Below are 10,594 nucleotides of genomic sequence, written 5' to 3' on the forward strand. Positions count from 1 at the left end.
ATCTGGGTGGGCCGAGCTCCAGTGCCTCCCAAAATGTGGTTGCAATCTGGCACTGCTGGAACCCAGAGATGGTTGTGCCGGTGAAGAGGAAAGCAAACAGAAGGACCATAAAGCAGAGCAAACAGTATTATCTGAGACTGGCAAACCGAGCTGGGGCCTGGACCCTCGAGTTTAGGAGCGGAGGTCAGGCAAACAAACCCCTTTGTGATGGAGTTTAGCGCTCAAGTATTCACCAGCTACATCTCACTTAGTATTTAAAGTGATGACAAAGACGAGGTGGTGAGATACAACTCACCATCTTATCATTTTTCCAAAGTCATGATTGTCTGAAGTCTGTAATTTAATACTGTCAGCAAATATATGATCTTACATCACCCTTCATTTTCACAGCTATATGTGGGAGAAACAGTCATTTTGGAGCTTTGTTTAAAAACACATGTATATGCTGTACCCACATACACACAGTAAACACACTAGTCCAAAGTGCAGCGGCTCAATGAGGCAGTTTAGTTGAAGTGACGCAACAGATAGGAAAGAGACACAAGCTACAGTGTAAAAAGGTGTTTATGATTAACCATGTCGCCCTACTATAATTGCTTGTTCAGTTACTAATCCAATGGTTTTATCTGAGAACATTAGTTTACTCTTTGTATTGTTACATTTTGTTAGGAAAGATGGACAAAAGTGGCATGCTCATAGTTTTTATATACACTCTCAAATTGTATTTTTCTCCTCATATTTGGTATTGAGTTTAGAAGTTGCAAAATTCTGAAGCCAGATTACCTCACCAGTGACTTAATTTGTTGAAAACAGCCTAAATGCTGCGGCCAGCTCAGTGGCCGGTCCCAAAAATTAAGTGCAACCACAAATGAGGAAAAGTAGTGTTTTGTGGATCTATCCTGTCCCAACATGTCCGCACTAGAGAATGTGTGAAGTATTTTGAAATGAAAAAAGCAGCATCTACAACCGCGTGTAGGACGAATGGGACAAAATAGCAGCTGAAATGCTTCACTTCTTGGTCTTCTCTGTCCCAGAATGCCTTTTAAGTTTTGTGAAAACAAAAGGAAACATTACAAAGCTTTACTGTTCAAGCATTTTATTTTTGGAGTCTATTACAAGCCTCAATGGCAGGAATAGATGAATATCAAAAAATGAGATAATGTTAAAAAGTAAATGACACAGAAATATTTTGGGTTTGTGATAGATGTGTATCTAAAGAGGCCTAATCAAACTTGGCACATTATTCCGTTAATACATACTTGACTGCCATGTGCCAGGATGTGTATCGGCTCTTCACTGTTTACCCTTCTGAAACAGAGAGTCAAGTTTCAAGAGCTGCTAACTGCTTGGTAAAATTTGCAGATAACACAAACATTAAAAAAACAACGACGACAAAAAAAACCTGAAAAAGAACAGACTCGGATGCCCATCACAACAACAGTCAGGCTGATAAACAGTCTGAAAGTATGCATTTCTTTAGCTATCAGAACTTATGACAGCTATAGAAATACCGGTACTTGCTTCTGACTCATGGGATTATGGCTTCTGACTCAGGAACCATAATATGGATGCGTACCGTCAGCTTCATCTAGATACTCCTTGCCCTTTGGACTTGTTGCTGATAACAGTTGAGAGGATCCTTTTCATCTTTGGTCAGGAACACGTAGCTCCCACTTATTTAGAAAAATGTCTGAAATACTGACAACACTATATGTTTTTTCACAAGCCTTACATTCTTAGAATAGAATTGTCTCTACGTGTGCCCGGTAAACTTTTGTTGCTGCATTTGATACAGTTGATCAAATAAGTTATTGAGTTTGAGGGATGTCATTGAGATTTATGAAAATGTTGGTTTTACAATTTGTTAACATGGATTATAAGCCTTCTATAAAAACCAAGACTGTTCAGGCTTGAAATCTGCTGCAAAATGTTTACCTTATACAGTATACACCTTCATTAAAAATACAAATCAGAAAAAAAAAATCTATTTATGTGGTCAATGTTATGTAGATAACACCCACCTATTTTTTGAATAACAGAAACCAGATGAAAGAACTCACTTAAAGTGAAGCATGTCTTGAAGACATGCAGGGATGTATGGCTGGCAATTTTCAACTTTTAAATTCAGGCAAAAATGAACTTGGATTGTAATGATGACCTAAAACCCCCAGAAACATACTTTCTAATCATAACTCTCTTCACTGGCTCCCTGTTAAATCCAGAATGGAATATTCTCCTCACATAGAAAACCATTAAGGACCAAGCTCCTTGACATCTTAATGACCTCATGTTACGGCAACATAGTAGTTTGCTCTCAGACTGCAGGATTACTTGTGGTTCATGAAGTTTTTAAAAGTATCTCTTATTGTATCTCATTTTATCTGTATCTCAACTTTGTGTCTTCCCTATTCCATAGTTTGTACTTTAGTTCACACCATTCTAAATATACATCTGCTTACAGGGCAGAATGTTTATGATCTGCATTTTACAGGTCTGGCCTTATTATTATTATTATTATTATTATTATTATTATTATTATTATTATTATTATTATTATTATTATTATTATTATTATTATTATTATTATTATTATTGTTGTTGTTGTTGTTTTATTATCTTATTATTGTTGTCCTTCTATGTGTAATATTGTAGCGTTTGAAATGATAAGATAACATCCTGTCTTATGAGCATGGTGGTGGACTGGTGATGATCTGGGCTTTTTGCAGCCACAGCACTAGGCTCCTTGCAGTCTCTTAAGCCCCGTTTCCACTGAGTGGTTTGGTACAGTCCTGTAGGGTCCAGTACGGTATTTTGTGTGTTTCCATTATAAAATAGTCCTATTAAACCGAACAATACCGTAGCATTTTTGGGCTCCTGTTGTTTGTAAGTCCATAGAAAAGTGGCACGGTATGGTAAGGGCGGAGCTACTGGTGTCACACAATACAATCTGTTGATTGGTGGACAGAAAGAGTCATTACCCATGACAAAAGGAAGCTTGCACTGGAAACACTCACCTGAATTGTTTGGGCCATTATAAACCGCGCTGAACCACTCAGTGAAAACAGCTTAAGTTGACCACAAACTTCTGCATAACAAAGTGTTCTCAAAGTCATGGTAAAGCCATCTGTCCAATATGTGAAGTTTGGCTGAAATTGGATTACATTAACACAACAATGAGCTCAATAGATCAACATATCTACAACAGAATGGCTAAATACAAAAACAGTCAAAGTATTGCGATGGCCCAGTCAAAGTTCAGACATTTTTGTGATTGAAATGTGTCAGCAGGAGTTTGAAAGAATGTGAATAAATTAGAACCTGCAAATCCAGTGAACTGCAGCAATGTTGAAAGAGAAACCCCACATTCCTCTTAAAGATCTCTTATGTCACCATTTCTACACTTCGGCTTTGTGTTTACTAAGCAAATAATAACCTGGTGTAATGTTGCTGTTGTCGCAACAGTGGATCGTTATTTCCATCTTAACCTGTCTCCTAAATCTTCATTTGTCAAACCAACCCACTGTACTGTATTTACTTCATTTTAAAACGTTTAAGTACTAGATGGCTTTTAATTTTGTCCAGCTATGTAAAATCTTATGAATTAAAAGATCCCACTTTTAATTGTATGTTAAGGTATGGCCTTATATAAAAAACTGAACGGAAAACCCTTTTTTTTTGCTGAATTTCACAGAAACATTCTTTTGATTAGCTTAAAAGCTGTTTTGTGTTCCTTGACACAAACAATATGAAACGAATGGCAGAGTTGCCTTTCCAGTCTCCAGCCGAGTCTCCATGTGTTTGTGTTGGCATTTTAAAAAGAGAACTGCAAAGTTTCATTATGGTAACCCTCTGTAGCTGACAGGTGGAAAAAAAAATTTGCATTGATTTCTTCAGCAGCAATGACAGGAAAATTTAGAGTTACATTTACACAGAGAACTGACTGGAACAATGTCTTTACTAGTCCACATTTGTTTAAAAATGCCATTAAAAAACAAAAGGGATCTTAGTATTTCAGCTTGATGTCTCAATAGATCTCTTTACACATCACAGTTGCCATTACAGTACATAGTACATAGACATCGATCCTCACCTGGCATGTGAAAAACGAGTGGAAATTGACCGAAAACTCAGCTTGAAATGACCTTTGTTGAAGATTGCTCATTTAATTGCTTTCCTCTAGTAAATGTTGGCAGTTACATTATTAAATGCAGACTTTCACTACATTACACCTGATGGTAGAGATAACAAGGTCGACGGCAGTTGTTGTTCTGTCTCCATGTTGTTGTTTTTCTCTACTGTAGTTAAAGCACATACGCAAGTAATCTTCTGATGATGGTCACATGCTATAGGCTCAGCCAATAAGGTAAGATATAATTTATATGAGCCAGACAAGTTTAAAAGCAGCAGATCACAAAATGTCCTACTTTTGAGAGTTAAATTTGTAGTAGTATGAAAAAAATAACAACCATGAAATAAAATATTTTGAATCTGCCCCCTCAAAAAAAGGAGTGAAAGCTGGAAAATAATTATTAACTGGTTTGAATCCCCACTTTCGCTTTTATTCATAGAAATGTGACTTGTTTCCACCTTCCGATGAGGGATGGTTGCACTTATCTGGATTTGGCTCCAGCTGAGGTGTTAATACTGCATTCCAGTTGTGTGTGTGTGTGTGTGTGTGTGTGTGTGTGTGTGTGTGTGTGTGTGTGTGTGTGTGTGTGTGTGTGTGTGTGTGTGTGTGTGTGTTTATGTGTATGGACTTGCACCGAGCAAGCGTAAATGCTTGTATTTGAGAGGGGATTTGTGCCACCCATGAGCTTTTCATCAAAACAACAATTTTGCTGTAAACTGAACAAAAGAGAGTAGGCTGAATGGTCTGAAAGTAATCAGGGTTGTCATATTTCAGATAAATGCGATGGCTTGGATTAATAGCATCTGGAATGTTGTTTTTCTTTTTTAGACTGAAGGCTCCAGATAAAGAGAGGACATATTTATTTTGCAAGCAGATTGCTATCACATGCAGCTATGGACTAATACCTATAATACTCCCTATATGTATTTTCCTTTTTTCTTTTTAATACAGTGTACTTGTAACAAAGGCAATCACAGCGCCTCCAAAATCAACAAACTGATGGTGTTTCACCTCAACATCTCTGGAGAATGAAGACAGTCTGAGGGGAGGTGGGGGTTGTGAGCTCAATGGTTGATCTGTAGTTGATCTCTCCCCCAGACAGATGCCAAATGTACTGTGTGTATAGATGTACTGTATGATATACAGAATGTGAATATTTACACTGGGATGGGAGCAGCTGAAAGCTGCTTCGCAGTTGTCTGATGATATTTTCCATATCTGTGCCTCCCCAGTTTTCTTCCCTCTGGCTAATTACTTTCCCCACCGTGTGTTGAGCCAGCGGCGGCCAGTCGCTTGGCGAGCCCCCAGTTGCAGGCTGACTTAGGTATCTCCTTACACATAGTTGGGATCAGGGATCACCGTAACCCTTCTGGAGCACAGGCTTGCATGGAAGAAAGAGAAACCTTACATCATAATTTTGAGACCCAATGCAAACTACGGTAAAAGAGACTTGTTTATTTATCGGGGAAATAATGGGGAAATAAAGATAATAAAAGTAATTTAAAACCAATTAAAACATACATTATTAAGCAATACATAGTTCCCACTTGTACACAGTCTGTCTGACTGCTAGTCAATACTTATTAACTTCGCAAAACTGAAAATATTATTTTGAGGTCACTGTCACTTTTTTTTCAGCCATTTTTGTTCTGAAATTCAGTAAATCATTGAGATTTGAAGGGTACTGTGGCATCCCAGACCCAAATCTGAGTAGAATTAACCAGCCCCTCCCATTTCTATCTCCACACAGTTTCACATCCTGCTGCATTTGCTCAAATAGGTTGAACAAAGCCAAATGATCTGCTTCTGAAAAGGTTGGGAGTTAGAAGTTAAAATCAAACATATGACTATGTTAGGAAAAAAAAGTAATTATTATTAAGAATAATTTAAACTGTCAAGTGAATGCCCTCACATGAATAGAAAAAGAAAGTGCTTGCCAGGAAGCTAATTAGTACAGAAATTAGTTGATATCCTTGTTTGATGTTAGATAAAGTGATACTCACAAATATTTGAATGCGGTTTAATCCTCCTACATTATTCAGTTACTCACGGGTGAGTCATCCAGATGTTCCTGTGTCATCACCAGTAGGAGGAGAGCGCAAAAAAAACACAGTGGAATAATCTCTTTCTTTCCATGGAAGATATCAGACCCTCACATGTGTTTCCACATCCCACACAATCAGTCGTTATGGGACAATTTCATGGAAATTCCCATAAAGTTAATGATAGAGGCAGAGAGGTTACAGATACTGTAGAGGGGTAAAAGAAAATCTCTTTGAATTGTAAAAATAAATAAACATGTTTGGGCTCATGGCTTGAAGCATTAAACCCCCACAGTTAGAATCTTTCCTGGCAGAGTCCCAGCAGAAGATGAAAGGCAATCCCACTTTAAACACAGGAGTAGAAAAGTATCATTTATCATTCTCTGTTATGGCAGGCTAAAGCTGTAATGGTCTGATAGCTCAGGTGTATCTACCTCTCTCTTTCTCTCCGGGAATATTCATAGACAAATACTTTGAGCCTCCTACGTATGTACTTGTGGCCATCTAGAAAAGAAAAATGTCCCATTCTACATTTTGTTTACATATCTGGTAAATATTGTGTTTTTTGACAGCATCCATCTTCTTGAAAGATTTACTTTACTGAGCCAAACAATATATCCTGTATCCAAACCAGTGACTAATAAGATCACACTGTAAATCTAGTTAAAGAAAGAAAGAAAGAAAGGAATAATAAAAAAGAACCCAAGTGTAAGTCAAAGGGTTGAATTATTGCAGTGTAAGGTGTTGTTGGTGGGAAAATACTTCGTATTAAATGATGCTTCATCAAGGTCTTCAGTGACTCGCCCCGGCGTCAGATGGAGTTGATTAAAGTCCTCATTACTCCGTGAACATCTGTTCAGGATACGGTGAGATCTCCACAATATTTAATGAATCAAACTCCCTGCCTCCCCCCAGGCCTGCTGTGGTTGAGCAGAAATGACTGCTAATTCTTTGTGGGGTGTTTTTAATAAGGTTGCCAGGATGCATTCAGAGGTGATCACTAATCACAGGTTCCTAAGCAGTTGAACTGCCTTTTCGTACAGTTTTGGAGTCTGATGCATTTGTAGAGTAGCTTCACTGTAATATTACCTGCCCTGGTTGCAGCACCTTAGGAAGAAGACATGTAAGGAAAATGTCTTCTATTAGGCAAATCATCATGTGTGTCATATGGTGCACAGTGAAACAATGTTTGGTGTAAAACTGATTTTATGGAAAGCTAATTGGAAAAGCTGTCAAAGGGGAAGTTTTGTGACATTTGACTGTGATGCATGATGTAAAAGAAACATCAACATTGTATCAGCCTTTTTAAGAGACCTATCTCTACTCTAAATGACTATATTCATTTTTCTGTATCCCCTGCTGAAGGGTTTCTTTTCAAGCTTGAATGATCCAGTTGAAAGGTGATACATATGATCCTTCTGCAGGTGGCATAAGTATAATTGATCCCAAACTGATTACATACATACTTTAATTATTTTCTTTCAAGATTATTACATTCTTTCAATTTCTTTAACACACCAGTACCGTATGCTACATGAAAATGAGAGATGGCGATGCTGTTGAAAGCTGTGTAAAGGCTGGACTATCAATGTGTTTCATCTGTAAATCTGGAATTTCTGAGTTCCTGATAGGAAGTTTCTACTGGAGTGCCACCAGAGGTTGAAAATCTTACTACGGAAACATGAAAAGCTGTTTTTTTAATTCCAAGTATGACAAGTTTGGACTTGCACTTGGTAGTTCAGAGATGGGAAATACGACTCAGGAAAAAGTACTTTGGGGGGCAGGAGAATGCAGTACTAATATCAAAAATATCTACAATTTAATTGAAGATAGAGTAAAGGTTCTGTTAATACGACTCAAAATTAACTCTGGACTCCTCTGGCAAAAGTTTGTTTAACTGTGACTTTATAAGTGTTTAGATGTATGGGTTTTATGCTTTTGTATTTTTTGCTATGTTGTAAATAGAGGTTGGTGGAGGGGAAAATAACTGAAACAAAGGAAGCACATTTTTCCACAGGTTTTATTTTTATAACATAAGCACAAATGTGAAGTAAGAAGAACTATATTCATACATGAAAACACCTGAAAACTAAGTTCCTATGTTTGGACGTCTGAAATACATCTCAAGTCCTCAAAACTCTCCACTGGACGCATCCGTCTTTACTTGAATAGATGCATTTTTTCAAATGGGAAGCCTACTTCGGCTCCGATTTATGACATTTCACAAATGCATATGAAAGTATGCGTGCTGAAAGACTGCTTCAGAGAAACCTCGCCTAACATCAAAATCTAACGCGGATGCTAGTAGCGTCAACAAAGTAAACACTAAGCTCATTTGAGTAGTTCTACACTATTTTATCCACATTTAGTCAGTACAGTACAGACTGTACGTTTCATTGTTATATGAGTGGACGTGTCATTTGTATTTTAGCAGCAGCAACAGACACATGGAAGGGTTCATGCAGTCAAATCAGGTGTGATGTCATTTTTAGTTTTGACTTCTGACCTCCAAGGTAAATGGACTGCAGCAACTGTTCTCAACACATTCTCTGGAAAATTGCATGCTTCATTCAAACACCGGCTTATTATTTGTGCTTTTTTTTAGAAAACTGTACAGCAAAGTCCAAAAAATGTGCACTCTGAGGGATTTTAACTGCCCATGTTAAAAGATTGTGGGCTGCAGTGGCTGCATTATAATGACATTCGTTATTGAGGTGGGAGTATAGGATCTCAGTTCAGGAAGAAAAGCCGGAGAAAGATGGGGAGAGGTTATAGCTAATATGGCTACTGCTTACCAGAACCCAAGTTACAGTGAGAACTGAAAATGATGTGAGTAGCTGCACATGTGGAATCCAGACTGCGTGTGCCAGCTTGGGCTAAAGATGGTCTCCTATGAAATGATTTATGCTGACAGAAACATGAGCATTTGATTACTGATGAGGTGTTTATGCCGACTCAGCCGGATCTTCTGGTTCCAGCTTTGCTCTTTTGGTTGAGTCACACCATACCAATCATGCCACTTCTGGGGAAAAACAAAAGACTATATCTACATTTCACCTTATCTGCTTTCAAGTACAGATAGTGAAAAGTTAGACGCTTACAGAGTTGAGCATTTAGCAGGGAGTTGGTGTGGACAAAAAAGGTCAATGTTAAACTTAAGTAAACACAATGCTAATAGAATGCTATTGACATTCTCTAAGTGTTCCCATGTGACCAAATGAAGATCGGTGCTACTGCAATATTTGTGCGTTAGCTTCCATGTACTCAGGAATGTTCATGAACACAACAATTTCTAAAGCAATCCTTATGAGAAACAGATAATCAACTAGTCAAAGAGCAGTCTCACTGAAGTCTCGCTTAAAGCAAACTGTAACCTTCCACTTCAGTCCCATGTCATTACCCAGGCTGAGATTACTTAGGAGAGACTTCAAATTGGTGGCCTTTGTTTTTTTTTTTTTTTTGTTGTTTTTTTTTTTTGAGGGGGGGGGGTCCCTTATGTTCATCTGTCATTAGGCCCGGTTTGCCGCAGTATCAGGCATGTTATTCATACAGATGAGAGGCTTGTTTAATTGCTGTGTGGCCCAGCAGTCACAGCATGGCTGCTGATGTGCTGCCGGCACACAATCAAGATGCCTGCCCCAGATTATCACGCTGTAAACAAAATGACGCAGACCAACTCCTCAGTGAACTGTAAGTCGTCTTTCATTCTTTGGGATTAGCTTTGCAACTGTCACTTACCAGACTGACCTTAATACACAGATAGATTGAATAGATGGGTCTGTATAAAAGGAATTGCAGTGAAGGAAAAATAGAGATCTGTTCAATCAATACAGAATTGATTTAACGGATCATATTTTAGATAGTGTTTGATGGGTGTTTTGGTGGTTTTAAGTCCACATCATGAGGCTGGCCCCAGCTAAAGGACAGCTTATTTATTTCCACTGTCGGCTTGTTCTTGCTCAGAATGGAGGGATTGCATTGAGGAAAAGTCTTGGTGCAATCTGTTGGGTTCCTTAGCATCATTGTTTTTTTTTTTGTTTTTTTTTTTGATCTTTTTAGAAAAAAAACAACATACAATGACAACATGGACACAAATAATCAAAAATACGAATTATGCATTATACATTGTCCCTTTTTAAAAAAAAATTTTTTTATTTATAAACACACAGAACTAACAACAGAGTCTCTGTAGAGTTAAATAAAAAATAAACAGATGAGCAACAAATGAACAATGGAGGAGAGTAATGGATGAGCAAATGCGGCATACAAAAACAAATGCATTGATAAATGCAAATGCCCATCACTAATATCCCATTAAATGGAAATAATAAAAAAAAGCATAACATGCAGCATAAATAACAATAATCAAAACAAATAAATAAATGAAAGAAATGAAAAGAAAATTAAGGTAAGGGGGAGGGAT

This window comes from Cololabis saira, chromosome 4 (genome assembly GCF_033807715.1).
Source record: "Cololabis saira isolate AMF1-May2022 chromosome 4, fColSai1.1, whole genome shotgun sequence".
NCBI lineage: Eukaryota > Metazoa > Chordata > Actinopteri > Beloniformes > Belonidae > Cololabis > Cololabis saira.